At 37.9% G+C, this 25,950-nt stretch overlaps 1 long non-coding RNA gene across 1 annotated transcript; it reads left to right on the top strand.

Moving 5' to 3' along the window:
• The first annotated feature begins 14,969 nt into the window (after window positions 1-14,969).
• LOC307009524 lies at window positions 14,970-16,703 on the top strand. Its single transcript, XR_013800059.1, has 3 exons — window positions 14,970-15,164; window positions 15,778-15,859; window positions 16,056-16,703. It is a non-coding gene; the product is annotated as an uncharacterized lncRNA (long non-coding RNA).
• Window positions 16,704-25,950: the final 9,247 nt, after the last annotated feature.

Genomic DNA, 25,950 nt, shown 5'->3' with positions numbered 1-25,950 from the left:
ATTTAACATCAGAAGGAGTCTCTAAGTTTAAATAGTTTAAAACCAATTAAGGACCCTTTGACCAGAAATAAGTTAAATCAGTCAAGATATGGACTTATAAATGGACTTCAATATGACTAATGAAGCATCAGAAGTTGTCTATGAGTATATGTGGAAAGTTCAAGATTCAGAATGTTTTGGCCAGAAATATTTTCCTTGTGTCAAATATGGACTTCTGTATGGGTAATATAACATCACAACAAGTCAATCTTTATGAATAGCAAGTTAACGTTCAGGTACTCTTTGGCCAGGAAGAGTCCAGTAAGTCAAAAAGTGACCTCTGTATACAGAGTTCAAAGACTCTGTATGGCAAATTTTTCATCAAAAGTAGTCTATAACATTTTTTAAAACTTAGGACCCTTTGACCGGAAATAAGTTCAATAGGTCAGATATGGCCATATATGGCTTATGAAGCATCAGAAAGAGATTGTGAGTGTGTAGAAAGTTCAAGATTGAGGACACTTTGGCCAGAAATATGTTTATTTGGTCAAATATAGACTTTTGTATGGCTGACGTAATATCATAAGGTGTTAACGAGAATGTATAGAAGGTGACCGGAAATAAGTTCAATAGGTCAGCTATGGCCATATATGGCTTATGAAGCATCAGAATGAGTCAATGAGTATGTCTCGAAAAATCAAGATGAGGACTCTTTGGCCAAAAATATGTTCAGTAGGTCAAATATGGAATTCTGAATGGCTGATTTAACATCAGGAGTCTCTAAGTTTATATAGTTTAAAACCAATTAGGACCCTTTGACCAGAAATAAGTTCAATGGCCTGATATGTATATCTATTGGACTTATGAAGCATCAGTAGGAGTCTTTCAGTATGTATAGAAACTTCAAGATTGAGGACTCTTTGGCCAGAAATATTTTCAGTAGGTCAAATATGGAATTCTAAATGGCTGATTTAACATCAAAAGGATTCTCTAAGTTTATATAGTTTAAAACCAATTAAGGACCCTTTGACCAGACATGAGTTCAATCAGTCAAGATATGGACTTCTAAAAAGACTTCAATATGGCTAATGAAACATCAAAAGTTGTCTATGATTATGTATGGAAAGTTCAAGATTGAGGATTATTTGGCCAGAAATATGTTCAGTAGGTCAAATATGGAATTCTAAATGGCTGATTTAACATCAAAAGGAGTCTCTAAGTTTATATAGTTTAAAACCAATTAAGGACATTTTGACCAGAAATAAGTTCAATCAGTCAAGTATAGACTTCTAAATGGACTTCAATATGGCTAATGAAGCATCAGAAGTTGTCTATGATTATGTATGGAAAGTTCAAGATTGAGGATTATTTGGCCAGAAATATTTTCCTTGAGTCAAATATGAACTTCTGTATGGCTAATATAACATCACAACAAGTCAATCTTTATGAATAGCAAGTTAATGTTCAGGTACTCTTTGGCCAGGAATATGTCCACTAAGTCAAAAAGTGACCTCTGTATACAGAGTTCAAAGACTCTGTATGGCAGATTTTACATCAAAAGTAGTCTATTTAAAAAAAAAAAAAAACTTTTTAGGACCCTATAACCGGAAATAAGTTCAATAGGTCAGATATGGCCATATATGGCTTATGAAGCATCAGAATGAGTCAATGAGTATGTATAGAAAAATCAAGATGCGGACTCTTTGGCCAAAAATATGTTCAGTAGGTCAAATATGGAATTCTGAATGGTTGATTTAACATCAGAAGGAGTCTCTATGTTTATATAGTTTAAAACCCAATTAAGGACCCTTTGACCAGAAATAAGTTCAATCAGTCAAGATATGGACTTATAAATGGACTTCAGTATGACTAATGAAGCATCAGAAGTTGTCTATGAGTATATGTGGAAAGTTCAAGATTCAGAATTTTTAGGCCAGAAATATTTTCCTTGTGTCAAATATGGACTTCTGTATGGGTAATATAACATCACAACAAGTCAATCTTTATGAATAGCAAGTTAACGTTCAGGTACTCTTTGGTCAGGAAGAGTCCAGTAAGTCAAAAAGTGACCTCTGTATACAGAGTTCAAAGACTCTGTATGGCAAATTTTTCATCAAAAGTAGTCTATAACTTTTTTTAAAACTTAGGACCCTTTGACCGGAATTAAGTTCAATAGGTCAGATATGGCCATATATGGCTTATGAAGCATCAGAAGGAGATTGTGAGTGTGTAGAAAATTCAAGATTGAGGACTCTTTGGCCAGAAATATGTTTATTTGGTCAAATATGGACTTCTGTATGGCTGACGTAATATCAGAAGGTGTTAACGAGAATGTATAGAAAGTGACCGGAAATAAGTTCAATAGGTCAGATATGGCCATATATGGCTTATGAAGCATCAGAATGAGTCAATGAGTATGTCTCGATAAATCAAGATGAGGACTCTTTGGCCAAAAATATGTTCAGTAGGTCAAATATGGGATTCTGAATGGTTGATTTAACATCAGAAGGAGTCTCTAAGTTTATATAGTTTAAAACCCAATTAAGGACCCTTTGACCAGAAATAAGTTCAATCAGTCAAGATATGGACTTATAAATGGACTTCAATATGACTAATGAAGCATCAGAAGTTGTCTATGAGTATATGTGGAAAGTTCAAGATTCAGAATTTTTAGGCCAGAAATATTTTCCTTGTGTCAAATATGGACTTCTGTATGGGTAATATAACATCACAACAAGTCAATCTTTATGAATAGCAAGTTAACGTTCAGGTACTCTTTGGCCAGGAAGAGTCCAGTAAGTCAAAAAGTGACCTCTGTATACAGAGTTCAAAGACTCTGTATGGCAAATTTTTCATCAAAAGTAGTCTATAACTTTTTTTTAAACTTAGGACCCTTTGACCGGAATTAAGTTCAATAGGTCAGATATGGCCATATATGGCTTATGAAGCATCAGAAGGAGATTGTGAGTGTGTAGAAAATTCAAGATTGAGGACTCTTTGGCCAGAAATATGTTTATTTGGTCAAATATGGACTTCTGTATGGCTGACGTAATATCAGAAGGTGTTAACGAGAATGTATAGAAAGTGACCGGAAATAAGTTCAATAGGTCAGATATGGCCATATATGGCTTATGAAGCATCAGAATGAGTCAATGAGTATGTCTCGATAAATCAAGATGAGGACTCTTTGGCCAAAAATATGTTCAGTAGGTCAAATATGGAATTCTGAATGGTTGATTTAACATCAGAAGGAGTCTCTAAGTTTATATAGTTTAAAACCCAATTAAGGACCCTTTGACCAGAAATAAGTTCAATCAGTCAAGATATGGACTTATAAATGGACTTCAATATGACTAATGAAGCATCAGAAGGGTTCTATGAGTATATGTGGAAAGTTCAAGATTCAGAATTTTTTGGCCAGAAATATTTTCCTTGTGTCAAATATGGACTTCTGTATGGGTAATATAACATCACAACTAGTCAATCTTTATGAATAGCAAGCTAACGTTCAGGTACTCTTTGGCCAGGAAGAGTCCAGTAAGTCAAAAAGTGACCTCTGTATACAGAGTTCAAAGACTCTGTATGGCAAATTTTTCATCAAAAGTAGTCTATAACTTTTTTTAAAACTTAGGACCCTTTGACCGGAAATAAGTTCAATAGGTCAGATATGGCCATATATGGCTTATGAAGCATCAGAAGGAGATTGTGAGTGTGTAGAAAGTTCAAGATTGAGGACTCTTTGGCCAGAAATATGTTTATTTGGTCAAATATGGACTTCTGTATGGCTGACGTAATATCAGAAGGTGTTAACGAGAATGTATAGAAGGTGACCGGAAATAAGTTCAATAGGTCAGCTATGGCCTGTGATGGAAATTTTAATCCTAGATGTGTTTATTTTACTCTAGATGTGTTTATTTTACTTTAGATGTGTTTCATTTACTCTAGATGTGTTTATTTTACTTTAGATGTGTTTCATTTACTCTAGATGTGTTTATTTTACTTTAGATGTGGTTTTTTACTTTAGATGTGTTTTTGAATATATATATACGACTTGTATTAACGTTGAACTTTCATTTACTCATAAGCATTTAAAAGAATATAACCAAAGGTACATTATTAAAGATATAAAACTAAGTTTTTATGAGTGTATGAGTTAGAACAAGCTTGCAGGAACAATATGTTCTAAGAAGAACTAAGTAGCAAGTGACCTTTGTACTCCGATTGTGAAGAGAATATGTGTGTGCGCAGCTTTGTTCGAACTGAAGAGAGGCAATAGGTGTGAAAAAGCAGGGGCTGAGAGAGAGGGGGTTTTTGTGCAGGCAAGGCATTGTTCTGTCTAGATAGAATTTATGTTTAGACGAGATCTTGAACACAGAAGTATACAGACGTTTCCTTTTAAGGTAAACGAGAGACAAATCTTTATGACAGATGCAACCCACTCAGGATGGGTTGGGGGTATATAATCTTGGCAAAAGGGAGTGACCTTTGCCTTCTCATATCAGATGCTCTCTGTATGTGAATGCCAATTTCTTGCAAGAAATAAACTTTTGATACTTTGACTTTTCGAAGGTTCCACTTGTCTGTTTTCCTCCTCACTTTTCAAATAGAATAATTTCCACAACAAATGGCGACGAGGATGGGATGCGTAACCAACGATCGGCGTGACTGAGGGGAACAATTGACTGATCATCCCGAGAGACCATACTCTGCGGCTCAATATCCTCAACCTTAAGGAGAGAGAATTGTTCTACTCATCACGACGACCGCGGTGAACGCACTCCCAGAAAAGAACTCACAAGGTCATCAAAAAGACGGTGAGAGAAAATTTAAATTCACAAAGTGGATAAGAAAATTATTTGCGTATTGAATATTTTTTCTAAAAGGGTCAGAGTTTTGGAATAAGCGTTTCCAAACAGGGTTTGAGAATAAGCCTGAAGGGGAGTTCTCAAATGCCATGTGTTAATTCTTCTCTAAAAAGGGCCAGAGTTTTGAGAATAGGTCTGATAGAAAATTTCTCAAACACCAGACAAGGTGCTCGTTCGAAATAAGCTGATAGTAAGTTTCGGACATCAGAGGGGCAATTGTTTGGGAAAGACCTGCATCGACGGAGGCAGGCAATTTTGAAAGTCCTAGATTGACGAATTTAGGCAGGTCGTGGTGGCCACGCTGTAGAGGAGAGTTAACACAGCAAATATAGTGCGTGGTGACCACGCGGGGGAAAATATTTAAATACGCAAATATAAATACTGTTGATTAAAAATATATGTATAAAAATATACATATATATATATAGAGATAAAAGTAAAGAAAAATAAAAATAAAATGGGTAACAAAAATTCGAAAAGAGAGGAGGAACAGGTGGTTAATTTCGGTAAGAGCTCGTATAGAGCCATGGATAAAGTAATGGGAACCTGGTATCATGATTTTGTGCCGTTTTTGATAAACCAATATGGGTTTAATGGAGGTCTAAGTGTGTCACATTTAACTCAAACCAAAGCGAATTGGATGACTCATGTGGTTAAGAAAAAAAACAAAGAACATTACGATAAATGTGGTGAAATCATAGTAAAATGGTTAGAAGAGGCAACACGCAGACAGCAAAAACAAGTCTGTCGGGCCATTGCACCATTGTACTCTGATAAAGAAAGACAGGATGCATCAAAGAAAGCCTTACAGAACCTTAAAAATGATTGTAGTGACTTTGCTGACTCTTCTTCTCCTTTTTTCGGTCACTACGTGAAAATGACGGTGGAGGACGGGGCGTATCCGGCTCGTCGCCCGCCTGCTCTCAATCCTGCTGTGGAAGGAGCTGCTGCGGGAGGAGCGCTAGCCAGCGCACCATCTGGTCCACCGCCCCAATATGTTTCAACGGAGGACGAGAGAGAGGACACATCCTCAACGCGCTCTGGGGCACCATATCAAGGAGCCAGAGGACAGAAGTGCAACAAAGACTTGGAAGAACTGCTGAGCACAAACATGAAAACTTTGACTTTGAGCTCACAAAGACAGGCGAAAAGAAAATTTAGCCAGAGTTCGACCAGGCGTACGGACAAACAACGTCAAGCGCAGCAGCCGAACCTGCGAAGCCAGCACAACCGCCAGCAGACTGATGATTCGGAAACAGAGATAAAGAGTGAAAGCGAGGATGATGATGGAAGTCTCCTAAAGTTTCGGGCACCAATGCTCGAAGTGGCGGGGCCAGAGGGAGCAGTTCTGGTAATGCGGCCATGGAACCAAGAGGACTTGAACAAAGCTGCTGAACACCTGCCAAACATCGAAGCAGGTGGGGCAAAACTGGGTGCTGATTTAGCTGTTTTCTGCAGAGAATTCAGACCGACCCTCGGTGAACTGCGGAGATTAATGGTTTTGAAATACGGACCAGTGCAAATGGCCAAATTGTCAGACGACTGGCCAGAAGATTCTCGTCTGAAACACGTCAACTACGACGATCCGGCCAACAGTGACTACACAAAGAAAGTCAACGATATAATCACAGCTTTAAATAAAGTATTTCCACGCACGATGGACATTCACCAAGTTCGTCAATGTGTTCAAGGAAAAGATGAAACTACGGAAGCGTATTTCCTGCGACTGAAAGAGTGCTTTGATCGACATGGGGGTATGGATAAAAGACAGCCACCAACAGATCCGAATGCGGGACCGATGGGGTCTGATCCTTATGATGACTATTTAAGAACTTTGTTCATGGACGGACTTGACAAAGAAATTTCGAAAGCAATTGAAAAAAGCTGTGTGGGATGGCAACTTGCATCTACAGCGGAAATCAGACGACATGCAAAACATCATGAGGGAATCATCAAAAATCAGAAAGCAGCCAGAACCACCAAGCAAGACAAAGATCTTTCTCTAGCTCTGATAGCGCTGCAAAACAACAACCCCAACCCCAAACCAATCTACCACCAACAAAACCAAAGAGGTGGAGGAAGAGGCAGAGGACGTGGTCGTGGAAGAGGTAGACACTTTTCACAAAATCAACAGCGTCCAGATCGAGACACTTGTTTCACATGTGGACAGAAAGGACATTGGAGTGACACTTGCCCGCAAGCAGCCTACAAAGCGCAGCAGGCAGATTGAGAGGAGGAGGGTGCGAGCAACGGGTTTCCTGTCCATCCATCAGATAAGTATCATTTTCCTTCTTTTCCTGACTCTGCTCTATGCAATGAAGACGTGCTTGCAAATGTTTTCTATAAGGCTCATAATCCTTTACCTTTGATAGAAGTAAACGTACTTGACAAGACATTACTGTTTCTGTTAGACACGGGGGCCACTAACTCCATAATTAAAGAAACAGAATTTACAAAACCAGTTCCACTTTCTGGGAAAACAATTTGTTCCAGAAGTGCAACTGGTCATGTGGTCACAGAACCGGTCTCAACGCCGCTTGAGTGTTCAATTGATGGGAAAATATTTGAGCATTGTTTTTTGATTACTCAGACATGTCCAGTTAATTTGATGGGTAGGGATCTACTCTGTAAGCTGGGTGTTTCTGTTAAATGTACTACTGAAGGGCTTTTTGCTGACATGCGGATGTTGCATGTGACTACAGGGGAAACCCCTTTGTTTGAGTATGAGTGGCAAGTTTCTAACACCTGTCTAGCCACAAAGGCTCGAGACAGAGTGTTGCCATCCTCTGATTTTATGAATGATACAGATTTGCACTGTACTTCACATGTCAGCAATGAACCTGATGATGAATATGCGCAGCGTTGGTTTAATGTTGATGTGGAAAATGTAAAGACAGATTATCTTTATTGGACAAACCACTGGTGTGTTTTGAGTGTGAAATTGACTGACAAACAGACAATGTTTTGTGACATGGAACATGCACAGCCCCACATAGCACTGGCAAAACCAGTGAAGGCTGAATGGCGTGACGCAGGTCCCTTCATGGCCAAGTGCCATGAACTGACCGACTGGGTCATAATAGATCAAAAAAGAATGATCTGCCAAAGTGAAAGTACCGGATGGTTTAAAGAACCGTGTCACAAGACATTAAGGGGTTTGAGAGCAGTCACAGTGGTGGAAGAGGAAGTGCACTTTGGCAGTTTGACCTTATCGCACCTCCCTGCCATTCCGGAAGGACTGGAGGGAGTTCCGAGTTGTCTATGGGCTAAAGATAAATACGATGTTGGTTTGATTGAAGGTTGTGAGCCGATTCAAATTAAGCCTAAATCTGACTATAGACCAAAGAAAATGCAATATCCATTGAAAAGGGAAGCGATTGTTGGCATCACTCCAGTGTTTAATTCTTTGCTGGAAAAAGGGGTCATTATTGAGTGTCCGGACTCGCCTGTCCGCACACCTATTTTTCCAGTAAAGAAAATAAGGGATGCCAACCAAGCCACTGAGTACAGGTTCGTTCAAGATTTAAAAGCAGTTAATGATGCAGTTCAGGCGAGAGCTCCAAACGTTCCAAATCCTTATACGATTTTAACTAAGATTCCAGCTGACACTAAGTGTTACACGCTGGTTGACATTTCAAATGCGTTCTTCAGCGTTCCAGTACATCCTGACTCACAATTTTGGTTTGCGTTTAATTTTAATGGTAAAGCGTACACATTCACACGCTTATGTCAGGGGTACTGTGAAAGCCCAACAATATACAATGAAGCTTTGAAACGCAGTCTAGAAGGTTTGATACTTCCACCAGAGGTCGCACTCCTTCAATATATCGATGATCTGCTTTTGTGTTGTCCAAACGAACAGGTCTGTAAACAAGCTACCATCACACTGTTAACTTATTTGGCAGAGCGGGGCCACAAGGTCAACCCGAGTAAGGTAGCCATAAACCAAACCAAAGTTACCTTTTTAGGTCACGTGTTAACAGCGAACGGAAAAGCATTATCAGATAAAAGAGTCACCGCAATACAGAACATTCCTAAACCGACCACAAAAAAGCAAATGATGTCGTTTTTAGGAATGACCTCATACTGTAGAACGTTTATTCCTGGCTACAGTGACAAAGAAGGGCCTTTGTCAGCATTAATTTATGGTCAGGAAATGGCAGCCTCTGACAAACTAACATGGACCGCTGAGGCAGAGAGAGCTTTTTGTGAAATGAAGCAGGCTCTGATGAGCTCACCGACACTTGGCATACCAAATCCAGATAAGCCTTTTACACAGACAGTAGCTGAAAAAGATGGATACATGTCTTCTGTTTTATTACAGGAGCATGGGGGAAAGTTGAGACCAGTGGCATACTTCTCAACCAAATTAGATGCAGTGGCAAGAGGGCTTCCTGTTTGTCTAAGGGCTGTGGCTGCAGCAGAGAGAGCTGTGATGGCCTCTCGAGATTTTGTAGGTTTCAGTGATTTAACCCTACTGGTGCCGCATGCTGTGTCCATGATTTTATTGGAACAAAAGACTTCTCATTTGTCTGCAGCACGGTGGCTGAGATATAACTTTGTGTTATTGGAAATGCCTAATGTCACTGTGAAACGTTGTAATGTTTTAAATCCAGCTACTTTGCTTCCCACAGAAAATGATGGTGAACCACACTGTTGTGTTTCAGCCTTAGAGCAGATATGTAGTCCGAGACCAGACTTGACAGACGAGGCGTTACCCAATAGTGACATGATTCTTTTTGTGGATGGGTCATCCAGCAAGGATGACCATGGCACAAACAGAGCTGGATATGCAGTTGTTTCATTAACTGAGGTTCTGGAACAACAACCATTGCCGTCACATTTTTCTGCGCAGGCTGCTGAATTGGTGGCTCTGACTGCAGCATGCAAATTGGCAAGTGACCGGCGTGTTACAATTTACACTGACTCAAGGTACGCTTACGGTGTCGTACACGACTTCGGACAAATATGGAGGCATCGGAAGTTTCTGAAAGCCGATGGCAAGCCAATATTGAATCACCTTCTTGTGAGTCAATTATTGGATGCGATGCTGTTGCCAAAAGAACTGGCAGTCTGCAAGTGTCAGGCGCACACTTCTGGCAGTGATGACGTTTCAAAAGGAAACAGATCAGCAGATGTTGCTGCAAAGGCCGCGGCTCTGCTTCCTGTTCAGATAACCACAGCAGCACGGCTGAATGAGGAACTAGGTGACGTAGCTGCGATGCAACAGCATGCCACGGCTGATGACAAGCGAAAATGGAGAGAGGCAGGCTGTGTGTATGAGAATGAACAGTGGGTCGGCCCTAACAATAAACCTTGTTTACCTTCTCATTTCTTTCAGGCATATGCAAAGCTGACGCACGGACTGGACCACGTGTCGAAAATGGGAATGTTCAGTATTATGCAAAATAACTGGTTTACTAAAGGCTTTTCCACAGTGGCAGCAGATTTTTGCAGCAGATGTCTGATTTGCGGGACTAACAATGTGGGCAGGGGTCAGGCAATGAGACAGGCGGGGCATCCCAAGCCGCAACGACCATTCTCACATGTAATGCTCGATTATATTGAATTGACACAATCAAACAAAAAGAAATACTGCATAGTTGCGATTGATATTTTTTCAGGATGGGTTGAAGCCATGCCGACAACAAGAGCAGATGCACAAGGGGTGGCGAAACTACTCCTACAGGAAATAGTCCCACGATGGGGAATTCCTGAAAAATTATCAAGTGATAATGGCTCACATTTTGTAAACAGTGCAATTTCTGCAGTTGAAGCATTCCTGGGTACTCCCTGGAAGCATTTTTGCAGTTACCATCCGGAGAGTGCGGGGTCTATTGAGAGACACAATCAAGTTCTAAAGAACAAGCTGGTAAAAATTTGTGAAGAAACGGGGCTTTCATGGCCAAAGGCCCTGCCTATCGCATTGACTTATATGAGAATGAGGAAGAGGGGGCGAGCACAACTCTCGCCATTCGAGATTCTGTTTGCTCGTCCACCTCACATGGGTTGGGAACCACACAAACCTAGAGCATTGCCTGACACGACTCTTTGCGAACATGACATGTTACAATATTGTGTTGAACTAGATAAGGTGTTCTGTGATATCTCCAAACAGGTCCAGGCAGCAGCTCCAGAGCCGGCTGAGACAGCCCTGCACAGCATCAGGCCAGGAGATTTCGTGCTGATAAAGGATCTGAGACGGAAGCATTGGAGGACGAAACGGTGGCAGGGACCATTCCAGGTGTTGCTGGTAACTCACACGGCGGTGAAAGTCGAGGAGAGAGCTCCGTGGATCCACGGGACACACTGTCGGAAGGTGCCAGCTCCAGCTCCAGCGGTAGCTGCAACGGAAGAAGAATCCCATTCACAGCCAACGAGTACGAGACGGGGGTCAGACTAAAAGAAGCCGCGTGTCATCCTGTAGGTTACCAATTCGAGAACCATCGTCATTGGAGACAGGACGAATCAATAGTACAGGACGATTCTGCAATTTTGGGAGTAGTCCGTACGGTGTCAAGAACTTTGTGGTGTTTTGACGGCGTGGGCGTTGCCGTGACCTGTCTAATAATATCAACTAGACCTGCTTTGAGACCAACAATACATAGAGACACAGGACTGATATCATTTTCACAAGAACATTTTCTTGCCTGGCGAGGTTGTACTGTGTGGCAATATGTTACTAAAGCTTATCCTCTTAACTAGCTTGGCCATGGGCCTAGCACAGGAAGGTAGCATAAAGGTGAAAATGACAAAGGGGAAAGGAAGTAAGATAATCATAATATGTGACCCTATTTCCGCAGCAGGACCTGGGTATAATCCGGACCGTTTGTACAAATGGGGTAAAGCCATGTATTTTTGTAAAGATCCGTGTGGATGGCAAGATGTGTACGGGGGTAATCAGGATGCTGTCAGTGAGGGTCTATTGGCAAAGGCAGGGTATGTCTCACCTCAGGGTAATAGCGCTAAGATGATGTCCGACCTTGTGAAAATTGAAGAAATCACTGAAAATTCTAAAGCCAAACTGAAAGTTACTTTGTCCACAGGAAATGATGGCGCGACTCTGTGGGGGGGAACATTTTTCTGTGCTTGGTGGACTGCAGGTACTGACACTTATGTCCCAATAGAAATTACAATGATAGATCCGCCACCGACAACCCATAGTTTGTCTGAACTAATAACTCACACTAGCATACCAGAAGAAGAAGACGCTGAATTAGAAAAACAGCTTAATTTGCATCATGAGGACACAACTATTACGCACAGTAGAATACAATGTGAGGGCAATAGAGCATGCATGTTAAGTTTACTTCAACGACAAGCTTTGGCTATTAACCAATCATGCTGGTGGTGTCTGAGAATGGATAGGACCTGGAAGGTCCATCCATTAAGATCGGCTAATTTAGGTGAGCTAATTGGATTAATCCCGTGTGCTATGTGGAAATTACTAAATGGGGACAACTCTGCAGCAATCAGATCAAAGTCTGCAAAGGGGGTCAGGTGTCAGAACCCATCAGAACATAGTACTAGGGGCTTTGACAATGTATGGGCAGTAAAACCACAATTAGGCGACGTATGTCTATGTAAATTAGAAAAGCAAACCGGGGCAATAATGACAGGTACATCTCACTGTAAAACTACGATAATCATGAGTAATAATAAATGTGTAACATCGGAGGGTACATTTATTGAGTGTCCAGGTGACGACAATGATCTAAGGGAAACTACGGCTGGGACAGTGTGGGTATGTGGCCAAACGGCATTTCACTACCTTCCTAAAAATTGGATGGGGTGCTGTTATCCAGGACTGTTAGATGCAGGAACGGAAGTTTATTTCAATAAAGAACATGACGACTATGAGCAAAATTCTGTGAGACCAAAAAGAAGTTTAGCTGATGAGAAAATGCCTCTGATGTTTCAAGGTACCAAACTTTGGGACCCTTGGACAAGCAGAGTATCTATGACAGGATGGTCTTTCCTCTTGGGGGGAGGCACTGCTGCTAGCTTACTAAAAATAAATGGTTTAGCCTGGCAGGTATTACGCTTAGCTAACGAGACTGAAGATGCGTTGGGAAAATTAAACACTGCACTTAGAGGAATTAGGGAAGCTGTCATTCAACATCGTCTGGTTTTAGACATGATCACGTCAGAACGTGGGGGTGTGTGCAAAATGCTAGGAACCTCTTGTTGTTTCAACTTGCCTGACGTCTATCAAAATGTAACAAACATAATAGAGCACATGAAAATGGCAGTAGCCACTCCAGGAGACATGACAACTTCACTAGATGTTTGGTTTTCTAGCCTGCAGGAATGGATGAAATGGATGATTAGTACTGTTGTGCCAATAGCATGTTTAATTTTTATTTTGATTTCAATGATACCATGTCTTGTGAATTGCATTTCAGCAGTCACTACTAAGACAGTGACTGCTACGATGTTTAGGATGACTGAAGGGGAATACGTGACAATGATACGTAGAGAACCAGCAGATGAAGTTGAGGTTAGAATGGATGAAGATGAGACTACCGAGAACGAACATGAGTTTGATTAAGAAATGAAATGACCATGGGAAAAGTTTACCTGTTGTAAATTACTATGGTTATGGAGAAGTAAATGTCAAATTGTGTGTATGTTCTTTGGATGAACATGGGGTGGAATGTGATGGAAATTTTAATCCTAGATGTGTTTATTTTACTCTAGATGTGTTTATTTTACTTTAGATGTGTTTCATTTACTCTAGATGTGTTTATTTTACTTTAGATGTGTTTCATTTACTCTAGATGTGTTTATTTTACTTTAGATGTGGTTTTTTACTTTAGATGTGTTTTTGAATATATATATACGACTTGTATTAACGTTGAACTTTCATTTACTCATAAGCATTTAAAAGAATATAACCAAAGGTACATTATTAAAGATATAAAACTAAGTTTTTATGAGTGTATGAGTTAGAACAAGCTTGCAGGAACAATATGTTCTAAGAAGAACTAAGTAGCAAGTGACCTTTGTACTCCGATTGTGAAGAGAATATGTGTGTGCGCAGCTTTGTTCGAACTGAAGAGAGGCAATAGGTGTGAAAAAGCAGGGGCTGAGAGAGAGGGGGTTTTTGTGCAGGCAAGGCATTGTTCTGTCTAGATAGAATTTATGTTTAGACGAGATCTTGAACACAGAAGTATACAGACGTTTCCTTTTAAGGTAAACGAGAGACAAATCTTTATGACAGATGCAACCCACTCAGGATGGGTTGGGGGTATATAATCTTGGCAAAAGGGAGTGACCTTTGCCTTCTCATATCAGATGCTCTCTGTATGTGAATGCCAATTTCTTGCAAGAAATAAACTTTTGATACTTTGACTTTTCGAAGGTTCCACTTGTCTGTTTTCCTCCTCACTTTTCAAATAGAATAATTTCCACAACAGGCCATATATGGCTTATGAAGCATCAGAATGAGTCAATGTGTATGTCTCGAAAAATCAAGATGAGGACTCTTTGGCCAAAAATATGTTCAGTAGGTCAAATATGGAATTCTGAATGGCTGATTTAACATCAGGAGTCTCTAAATTTATATAGTTTAAAACCAATTAACCCCCTGGGGTCGGCAATCACGCCGGCGTGATCTGCTCGCTTTTTTTCTTATCAGTGCAAAAGAGATTCAAAATACTTTGTTGGTTTTGATCTTACATTTAAGTGTTTTACATCATTCGATCCAGTTAAGTTTCTATTTTTTTTGTGTATACTCACAATAAAAACAAAGTGTTGTGTCTTTCGCCAAATAAAGAAAAATAAACATGATGCGAGTTCTGCCTTCTCTCTGTCAGGGAAGTCCATTCTGAAACGCGTCCGAAAATGAACTGTAACTCAGCGAATACTTGTCACTCAGGAACGAGACATTTGTCTTTATGAAGCTAGAATTCTCTTCTTTTAAATGAAGTAATTTATATTAAAAAACACATATTCTTAGTTTATATAATCCGTTTGAAACCAAGGAGAGGCGCAGTTTTTCGTTCTCTCTTCATTATTTTTAATGAGCTGATGCCGCCACGCCCCCCGGCGCTATTCACATGCTAATAGTTGAGGTGATCTATACGCATTGCACACGCCCTCCGATCAATGCCATGATGAATACACGCAGTTTCTCGTCAGATTCACGGATAGTTCATCGCGTTTTGAGGATGGCACGCTTCTCCGGTAAAGTCTCTCTTCAGATGATTATGGACAGCGAGGAAGAATTCACTTTTCCTCAGAGAAACGGTTGCATCTCAGACGGAGAACGGCTGCATTTTCAAGAGCGAATTGATCCCACAGAGGATACAAGTTCGAGTAAGTTGTTTAGTGTTTATATAATTCTTTTCTGATTATATAGAACTCATGTGAATTTTCAGACTATATTTTGCGTAATTTTGGTTAGCTTTTGACATCTTACAGGAAAGATTGCCTTACAATATTCCTAACATTCGTATATGGTCGTGTTTCAATGTGATATTACTCTCTATTTGTATTATATTTCAATCCGTTTTGATTAGCTTATGACACTGATTATCATGCTAAAAATACTGACTTTTGCGAATATCTGCTTAGATGTAAATATGATTTCGTGCAAATATATTTCAGCCTCCGGTAAAATGTGATACTGTCTAAATAGCCTACTAGACATTATATTTTTATTTATAAATGTTCGGTTTTGGTTAGCCTATGACACACGCTAAAATATTGCCACAGATGATTGTGAATACAGGTGTAAATGTTTGAAATGTTCTAAATGCGTGCGCAGATAATGGCCATCAACAGCTCGCGATCTATGGCCCATAAATAGATATTTCTCCGTCCTATGGCCCATCAACAGATATATAGACTACATGCATTGTGCGTCCATACCCATTAATCGCCCATCTTTGGGTAATGTATGCTAACACAGTTGTTTTTATTTTTTTAGGAATGTGTTTGCATCACACTCTCCTTCTGCAGCTCAGCAGAGGGACACGCAGGTGTCGTTCAGTTCTCAATCGAGAATGATGGTAAGTGCACAGACGTAATATTTTACTGATGAAATGTAATTGTGTTTACAATATACATAATATACTCGTCATAATATACAAGTAGGGCCTACCTATTCTTGTGTGAAATTACAAAATCGGTTGTCTTTTTCTTAATCCATGGCCATAGTGATTGATAGCGATAATAATACAGTTTCTTTGATTGTGTTATCAACAGATGTGACAATGAACATGTCCAAGCACCGGTCCCGAAGAGAGCCATGGCAAACAAGCAACAGGTCCAAGTCCACCCTGTCATGGAAAACCGAGACTGATGTTGACATGGTTGCACAGACTGCGTGATTCCTGCCCGGGAAACTGGACCGCAAGTGACCTCTGTTGACTCGCATTCGCCCATGAGTCTGTTTGTAACAGTATACACTACCTTTCTTTCTTTTTTTTTAAAGGATGTGTTAAGTTATATTGTTAGGAAAGATTTCTATTTTGAATAAATGCTTTTCTTTTTAATCAGTGAATCCTGAAAAAAATATCACAGGTTATAAAAAAATATTAAGCAGCACAACGGTTTCCAACATTGATAATACCTGATTATCAAATCATGATATTAGAATGATTTCTGAAGGATGATGTGACACTGAAGACTGGAGTAAGGATGCTGAAAATTCAGCTTTGATCAAAGAAATAAATTATATTTTAAAGTATATTAAAATAGAAAATCATTATTTTAAATTGTAATAATATTTCACAATATTACTGTTGTTTCTGTATTTTTTATCAAATAAATGCAGCCATCTTCCAAAAATATTAAAAATACTAAAAATGGTAATGTGTCCAAACGTTTGACTGGTACTATATGTTTATATATGTACGGTAGCACTGTGGTCTTGTGAGGCACAACATTTAGTTCCTCCACATAGAGGAATTACAATAAAAACAGATTAAAAAACAAAACCTTTGAATGTCCTCTCATTCTCAGATTCTCCTCTCTGCCTCACAGCACCTTGATGGGGCATTAGCCATTGGGGGAGTGTCTATTGTCTCCCCTCATTCATATTCATGGACATCAACACCCCTACGCATAAAGCAGTACTGGCACAAAAACTGACTTGCAAAGTTTAAATCATTATATTGTTGTTTTGTGAAAGAGTGATCAGAATGATTTTCACATAATTTTGTAGTAAACATTCTAGCCTACAAGAATGGTAACTCAAAAGTATTGTGCCAAACTATTCAGTATGAGTTATATGGACTCATTGCAGTGACACATTTTTTCCCAAAACTTACTAACCACGCATAATATTTTTCATCAAAAGTAGTCTATAACATTTTTTAAAACTTAGGACCCTTTGACCGGAAATAAGTTCAATAGGTCAGATATGGCCATATATGGCTTATGAAGCATCAGAAAGAGATTGTGAGTGTGTAGAAAGTTCAAGATTGAGGACTCTTTGGCCAGAAATATGTTTATTTGGTCAAATATGGACTTCTGTATGGCTGACGTAATATCAGAAGGTGTTAACGAGAATGTATAGAAGGTGACCGGAAATAAGTTCAATAGGTCAGCTATGGCCATATATGGCTTCTGAAGCATCAGAATGAGTCAATGAGTATGTCTCGAAAAATCAAGATGAGGACTCTTTGGCCAAAAATATGTTCAGTAGGTCAAATATGGAATTCTGAATGGCTGATTTAACATCAGGAGTCTCTAAATTTATATAGTTTAAAACCAATTAAGGACCCTTTGACCAGAAATAAGTTCAATCAGTCAAGATATGGACTTATAAATGGACTTCAATATGAGTAATGAAGCATCAGAAGTTGTCTATGAGTATATGTGGATAGTTCAAGATTCAGAATTTTTTGGCCAGAAATATTTTCATTGTGTCAAATATGGACTTCTGTATGGGTAATATAACATCACAACAAGTCAATCTTTATGAATAGCAAGTTAATGTTCAGGTACTCTTTGGCCAGGAATATGTCCACTAAGTCAAAAAGTGACCTCTGTATACAGAGTTCAAAGACTCTGTATGGCAGATTTTTTATCAAAAGTAGTCTATTTAAAAAAAAAAAAAACTTTTTAGGACCCTTTAACCGGAAATAAGTTCAATAGGTCAGATATGGCCATATATGGCTTATGAAGCATCAGAATGAGTCAATGAGTATGTCTCGAAAAATCAAGATGAGGACTCTTTGGCCAAAAATATGTTCAGTAGGTCAAATATGGAATTCTGAATGGCTGATTTAACATCAGAAGGAGTCTCTAAGTTTATATAGTTTAAAACCAATTAAGGACCCTTTGACCAGAAATAAGTTAAATCAGTCAAGATATGGACTTATAAATGGACTTCAATATGACTAATGAAGCATCAGAAGTTGTCTATGAGTATATGTGGAAAGTTCAAGATTCAGAATTTTTTGGCCAGAAATATTTTCCTTGTGTCAAATATGGACTTCTGTATGGGTAATATAACATCACAACAAGTCAATCTTTATGAATAGCAAGTTAACGTTCAGGTACTCTTTGGCCAGGAAGAGTCCAGTAAGTCAAAAAGTGACCTCTGTATACAGAGTTCAAAGACTCTGTATGGCAAATTTTTCATCAAAAGTAGTCTATAACTTTTTTTAAAACTTAGGACCCTTTGACCGGATATAAGTTCAATAGGTCAGATATGGCCATATATGGCTTATGAAGCATCAGAAAGAGATTGTGAGTGTGTAGAAAGTTCAAGATTGAGGACACTTTGGCCAGAAATATGTTTATTTGGTCAAATATGGACTTTTGTATGGCTGACGTAATATCAGAAGGTGTTAACGAGAATGTATAGAAAGTGACCGGAAATAAGTTCAATAGGTCAGATATGGCCATATATGGCTTATGAAGCATCAGAATGAGTCAATGAGTATGTATTGAAAAATCAAGGTGAGGACTCTTTGGCCAAAAATATGTTCAGTAGGTCAAATATGGAATTCTGAATGGCTGATTTAACATCAGGAGTCTCTAAGTTTATATAGTTTAAAACCAATTAGGACCCTTTGACCAGAAATAAGTTCAATGGCCTGATATGTATATCTATTGGACTTATGAAGCATCAGTAGGAGTCTTTCAGTATGTATAGAAACTTCAAGATTGAGGACTCTTTGGCCAGAAATATTTTCAGTAGGTCAAATATGGAATTCTAAATGGCTGATTTAACATCAAAAGGATTCTCTAAGTTTATATAGTTTAAAACCAATTAAGGACCCTTTGACCAGACATGAGTTCAATCAGTCAAGATATGGACTTCTAAAAAGACTTCAATATGGCTAATGAAACATCAAAAGTTGTCTATGATTATGTATGGAAAGTTCAAGATTGAGGATTATTTGGCCAGAAATATGTTCAGTAGGTCAAATATGGAATTCTAAATGGCTGATTTAACATCAAAAGGAGTCTCTAAGTTTATATAGTTTAAAACCAATTAAGGACATTTTGACCAGAAATAAGTTCAATCAGTCAAGTATAGACTTCTAAATGGACTTCAATATGGCTAATGAAGCATCAGAAGTTGTCTATGATTATGTATGGAAAGTTCAAGATTGAGGATTATTTGGCCAGAAATATTTTCCTTGAGTCAAATATGAACTTCTGTATGGCTAATATAACATCACAACAAGTCAATCTTTATGAATAGCAAGTTAATGTTCAGGTACTCTTTGGCCAGGAATATGTCCACTAAGTCAAAAAGTGACCTCTGTATACAGAGTTCAAAGACTCTGTATGGCAGATTTTACATCAAAAGTAGTCTATTTAAAAAAAAAAAAAAACTTTTTAGGACCCTATAACCGGAAATAAGTTCAATAGGTCAGATATGGCCATATATGGCTTATGAAGCATCAGAATGAGTCAATGAGTATGTATAGAAAAATCAAGATGCGGACTCTTTGGCCAAAAATATGTTCAGTAGGTCAAATATGGAATTCTGAATGGTTGATTTAACATCAGAAGGAGTCTCTATGTTTATATAGTTTAAAACCCAATTAAGGACCCTTTGACCAGAAATAAGTTCAATCAGTCAAGATATGGACTTATAAATGGACTTCAGTATGACTAATGAAGCATCAGAAGTTGTCTATGAGTATATGTGGAAAGTTCAAGATTCAGAATTTTTAGGCCAGAAATATTTTCCTTGTGTCAAATATGGACTTCTGTATGGGTAATATAACATCACAACAAGTCAATCTTTATGAATAGCAAGTTAACGTTCAGGTACTCTTTGGTCAGGAAGAGTCCAGTAAGTCAAAAAGTGACCTCTGTATACAGAGTTCAAAGACTCTGTATGGCAAATTTTTCATCAAAAGTAGTCTATAACTTTTTTTAAAACTTAGGACCCTTTGACCGGAATTAAGTTCAATAGGTCAGATATGGCCATATATGGCTTATGAAGCATCAGAAGGAGATTGTGAGTGTGTAGAAAATTCAAGATTGAGGACTCTTTGGCCAGAAATATGTTTATTTGGTCAAATATGGACTTCTGTATGGCTGACGTAATATCAGAAGGTGTTAACGAGAATGTATAGAAAGTGACCGGAAATAAGTTCAATAGGTCAGATATGGCCATATATGGCTTATGAAGCATCAGAATGAGTCAATGAGTATGTCTCGATAAATCAAGATGAGGACTCTTTGGCCAAAAATATGTTCAGTAGGTCAAATATGGGATTCTGAATGGTTGATTTAACATCAGAAGGAGTCTCTGAGTTTATATAGTTTAAAACCCAATTAAGGACCCTTTGACCAGAAATAAGTTCAATCAGTCAAGATATGGACTTATAAATGGACTTCAATATGACTAATGAAGCATCAGAAGTTGTCTATGAGTATATGTGGAAAGTTCAAGATTCAGAATTTTTAGGCCAGAAATATTTTCCTTGTGTCAAATATGGACTTCTGTATGGGTAATATAACATCACAACAAGTCAATCTTTATGAATAGCAAGTTAACGTTCAGGTACTCTTTGGCCAGGAAGAGTCCAGTAAGTCAAAAAGTGACCTCTGTATACAGAGTTCAAAGACTCTGTATGGCAAATTTTTCATCAAAAGTAGTCTATAACTTTTTTTTAAACTTAGGACCCTTTGACCGGAATTAAGTTCAATAGGTCAGATATGGCCATATATGGCTTATGAAGCATCAGAAGGAGATTGTGAGTGTGTAGAAAATTCAAGATTGAGGACTCTTTGGCCAGAAATATGTTTATTTGGTCAAATATGGACTTCTGTATGGCTGACGTAATATCAGAAGGTGTTAACGAGAATGTATAGAAAGTGACCGGAAATAAGTTCAATAGGTCAGATATGGCCATATATGGCTTATGAAGCATCAGAATGAGTCAATGAGTATGTCTCGATAAATCAAGATGAGGACTCTTTGGCCAAAAATATGTTCAGTAGGTCAAATATGGAATTCTGAATGGTTGATTTAACATCAGAAGGAGTCTCTAAGTTTATATAGTTTAAAACCCAATTAAGGACCCTTTGACCAGAAATAAGTTCAATCAGTCAAGATATGGACTTATAAATGGACTTCAATATGACTAATGAAGCATCAGAAGGGTTCTATGAGTATATGTGGAAAGTTCAAGATTCAGAATTTTTTGGCCAGAAATATTTTCCTTGTGTCAAATATGGACTTCTGTATGGGTAATATAACATCACAACTAGTCAATCTTTATGAATAGCAAGCTAACGTTCAGGTACTCTTTGGCCAGGAAGAGTCCAGTAAGTCAAAAAGTGACCTCTGTATACAGAGTTCAAAGACTCTGTATGGCAAATTTTTCATCAAAAGTAGTCTATAACTTTTTTTAAAACTTAGGACCCTTTGACCGGAAATAAGTTCAATAGGTCAGATATGGCCATATATGGCTTATGAAGCATCAGAAGGAGATTGTGAGTGTGTAGAAAGTTCAAGATTGAGGACTCTTTGGCCAGAAATATGTTTATTTGGTCAAATATGGACTTCTGTATGGCTGACGTAATATCAGAAGGTGTTAACGAGAATGTATAGAAGGTGACCGGAAATAAGTTCAATAGGTCAGCTATGGCCATATATGGCTTCTGAAGCATCAGAATGAGTCAATGAGTATGTCTCGAAAAATCAAGATGAGGACTCTTTGGCCAAAAATATGTTCAGTAGGTCAAATATGGAATTCTGAATGGCTGATTTAACATCAGGAGTCTCTAAATTTATATAGTTTAAAACCAATTAAGGACCCTTTGACCAGAAATAAGTTCAATCAGTCAAGATATGGACTTATAAATGGACTTCAATATGAGTAATGAAGCATCAGAAGTTGTCTATGAGTATATGTGGATAGTTCAAGATTCAGAATTTTTTGGCCAGAAATATTTTCATTGTGTCAAATATGGACTTCTGTATGGGTAATATAACATCACAACAAGTCAATCTTTATGAATAGCAAGTTAATGTTCAGGTACTCTTTGGCCAGGAATATGTCCACTAAGTCAAAAAGTGACCTCTGTATACAGAGTTCAAAGACTCTGTATGGCAGATTTTTTATCAAAAGTAGTCTATTTAAAAAAAAAAAAAACTTTTTAGGACCCTTTAACCGGAAATAAGTTCAATAGGTCAGATATGGCCATATATGGCTTATGAAGCATCAGAATGAGTCAATGAGTATGTCTCGAAAAATCAAGATGAGGACTCTTTGGCCAAAAATATGTTCAGTAGGTCAAATATGGAATTCTGAATGGCTGATTTAACATCAGAAGGAGTCTCTAAGTTTATATAGTTTAAAACCAATTAAGGACCCTTTGACCAGAAATAAGTTAAATCAGTCAAGATATGGACTTATAAATGGACTTCAATATGACTAATGAAGCATCAGAAGTTGTCTATGAGTATATGTGGAAAGTTCAAGATTCAGAATTTTTTGGCCAGAAATATTTTCCTTGTGTCAAATATGGACTTCTGTATGGGTAATATAACATCACAACAAGTCAATCTTTATGAATAGCAAGTTAACGTTCAGGTACTCTTTGGCCAGGAAGAGTCCAGTAAGTCAAAAAGTGACCTCTGTATACAGAGTTCAAAGACTCTGTATGGCAAATTTTTCATCAAAAGTAGTCTATAACTTTTTTTAAAACTTAGGACCCTTTGACCGGATATAAGTTCAATAGGTCAGATATGGCCATATATGGCTTATGAAGCATCAGAAAGAGATTGTGAGTGTGTAGAAAGTTCAAGATTGAGGACACTTTGGCCAGAAATATGTTTATTTGGTCAAATATGGACTTTTGTATGGCTGACGTAATATCAGAAGGTGTTAACGAGAATGTATAGAAAGTGACCGGAAATAAGTTCAATAGGTCAGATATGGCCATATATGGCTTATGAAGCATCAGAATGAGTCAATGAGTATGTATTGAAAAATCAAGGTGAGGACTCTTTGGCCAAAAATATGTTCAGTAGGTCAAATATGGAATTCTGAATGGCTGATTTAACATCAGGAGTCTCTAAGTTTATATAGTTTAAAACCAATTAGGACCCTTTGACCAGAAATAAGTTCAATGGCCTGATATGTATATCTATTGGACTTATGAAGCATCAGTAGGAGTCTTTCAGTATGTATAGAAACTTCAAGATTGAGGACTCTTTGGCCAGAAATATTTTCAGTAGGTCAAATATGGAATTCTAAATGGCTGATTTAACATCAAAAGGATTCTCTAAGTTTATATAGTTTAAAACCAATTAAGGACCCTTTGACCAGACATGAGTTCAATCAGTCAAGATATGGACTTCTAAAAAGACTTCAATATGGCTAATGAAACATCAAAAGTTGTCTATGATTATGTATGGAAAGTTCAAGATTGAGGATTATTTGGCCAGAAATATGTTCAGTAGGTCAAATATGGAATTCTAAATGGCTGATTTAACATCAAAAGGAGTCTCTAAGTTTATATAGTTTAAAACCAATTAAGGACATTTTGACCAGAAATAAGTTCAATCAGTCAAGTATAGACTTCTAAATGGACTTCAATATGGCTAATGAAGCATCAGAAGTTGTCTATGATTATGTATGGAAAGTTCAAGATTGAGGATTATTTGGCCAGAAATATTTTCCTTGAGTCAAATATGAACTTCTGTATGGCTAATATAACATCACAACAAGTCAATCTTTATGAATAGCAAGTTAATGTTCAGGTACTCTTTGGCCAGGAATATGTCCACTAAGTCAAAAAGTGACCTCTGTATACAGAGTTCAAAGACTCTGTATGGCAGATTTTACATCAAAAGTAGTCTATTTAAAAAAAAAAAAAAACTTTTTAGGACCCTATAACCGGAAATAAGTTCAATAGGTCAGATATGGCCATATATGGCTTATGAAGCATCAGAATGAGTCAATGAGTATGTATAGAAAAATCAAGATGCGGACTCTTTGGCCAAAAATATGTTCAGTAGGTCAAATATGGAATTCTGAATGGTTGATTTAACATCAGAAGGAGTCTCTATGTTTATATAGTTTAAAACCCAATTAAGGACCCTTTGACCAGAAATAAGTTCAATCAGTCAAGATATGGACTTATAAATGGACTTCAGTATGACTAATGAAGCATCAGAAGTTGTCTATGAGTATATGTGGAAAGTTCAAGATTCAGAATTTTTAGGCCAGAAATATTTTCCTTGTGTCAAATATGGACTTCTGTATGGGTAATATAACATCACAACAAGTCAATCTTTATGAATAGCAAGTTAACGTTCAGGTACTCTTTGGTCAGGAAGAGTCCAGTAAGTCAAAAAGTGACCTCTGTATACAGAGTTCAAAGACTCTGTATGGCAAATTTTTCATCAAAAGTAGTCTATAACTTTTTTTAAAACTTAGGACCCTTTGACCGGAATTAAGTTCAATAGGTCAGATATGGCCATATATGGCTTATGAAGCATCAGAAGGAGATTGTGAGTGTGTAGAAAATTCAAGATTGAGGACTCTTTGGCCAGAAATATGTTTATTTGGTCAAATATGGACTTCTGTATGGCTGACGTAATATCAGAAGGTGTTAACGAGAATGTATAGAAAGTGACCGGAAATAAGTTCAATAGGTCAGATATGGCCATATATGGCTTATGAAGCATCAGAATGAGTCAATGAGTATGTCTCGATAAATCAAGATGAGGACTCTTTGGCCAAAAATATGTTCAGTAGGTCAAATATGGGATTCTGAATGGTTGATTTAACATCAGAAGGAGTCTCTGAGTTTATATAGTTTAAAACCCAATTAAGGACCCTTTGACCAGAAATAAGTTCAATCAGTCAAGATATGGACTTATAAATGGACTTCAATATGACTAATGAAGCATCAGAAGTTGTCTATGAGTATATGTGGAAAGTTCAAGATTCAGAATTTTTAGGCCAGAAATATTTTCCTTGTGTCAAATATGGACTTCTGTATGGGTAATATAACATCACAACAAGTCAATCTTTATGAATAGCAAGTTAACGTTCAGGTACTCTTTGGCCAGGAAGAGTCCAGTAAGTCAAAAAGTGACCTCTGTATACAGAGTTCAAAGACTCTGTATGGCAAATTTTTCATCAAAAGTAGTCTATAACTTTTTTTTAAACTTAGGACCCTTTGACCGGAATTAAGTTCAATAGGTCAGATATGGCCATATATGGCTTATGAAGCATCAGAAGGAGATTGTGAGTGTGTAGAAAATTCAAGATTGAGGACTCTTTGGCCAGAAATATGTTTATTTGGTCAAATATGGACTTCTGTATGGCTGACGTAATATCAGAAGGTGTTAACGAGAATGTATAGAAAGTGACCGGAAATAAGTTCAATAGGTCAGATATGGCCATATATGGCTTATGAAGCATCAGAATGAGTCAATGAGTATGTCTCGATAAATCAAGATGAGGACTCTTTGGCCAAAAATATGTTCAGTAGGTCAAATATGGAATTCTGAATGGTTGATTTAACATCAGAAGGAGTCTCTAAGTTTATATAGTTTAAAACCCAATTAAGGACCCTTTGACCAGAAATAAGTTCAATCAGTCAAGATATGGACTTATAAATGGACTTCAATATGACTAATGAAGCATCAGAAGGGTTCTAT

Source organism: Phoxinus phoxinus (genome assembly GCF_949152265.1).
Source record: "Phoxinus phoxinus genome assembly, chromosome: 13".
NCBI classification, from domain to species: Eukaryota; Metazoa; Chordata; class Actinopteri; order Cypriniformes; family Leuciscidae; genus Phoxinus; species Phoxinus phoxinus.
Note: the sequence above shows the minus strand (reverse complement) of the source record. Positions and strands in the feature narration are given on the sequence as shown.